Raw genomic sequence first — 359 nt, 5'->3', positions numbered from 1 at the left:
TCATTCAAATTAGCATATTTTGGCTGTAGTTCTAATAGGTCTCCTTTCTTCCCGCAGAGTATTAGTTTATTACATGTTTAATATTTATCAATACCAATTATTACACAAGCTTCATCAAGAAATTTATTCTTCACAGCACTGATCATATGCTATAATAACAGCTTTATAGATATGGAGATTTTATATAGACTTTGAAACTTACTTGCCATCTATATACATTTTATTTAATCTAATAACGTGATGATTTAAAGTGTGCTGTCCCAAGAATTTTTTTTTTGTGTGTGTGTGTGTCCTACTCTTTGGCTGTGATTATAAATAATCTGAGAGTATGTTTGTATGTGTGTAAAGGTATCTGCTGG

At 30.4% G+C, this 359-nt stretch overlaps 1 protein-coding gene across 1 annotated transcript in view; it reads left to right on the top strand.

Moving 5' to 3' along the window:
* The window catches only part of LOC119587668 (uncharacterized protein DDB_G0271670-like), a 50,430-nt gene that overhangs the window by 49,345 nt on the left and 726 nt on the right, over window positions 1-359 (top strand). The window lies entirely within an intron of this gene.

The sequence above is a fragment of the Penaeus monodon genome, chromosome 23 (assembly GCF_015228065.2).
Source record: "Penaeus monodon isolate SGIC_2016 chromosome 23, NSTDA_Pmon_1, whole genome shotgun sequence".
Classification (NCBI taxonomy): domain Eukaryota; kingdom Metazoa; phylum Arthropoda; class Malacostraca; order Decapoda; family Penaeidae; genus Penaeus; species Penaeus monodon.
The sequence above is the reverse complement of the archived record's forward strand: the minus strand, read 5'-3'. Positions and strand labels throughout refer to the sequence as shown.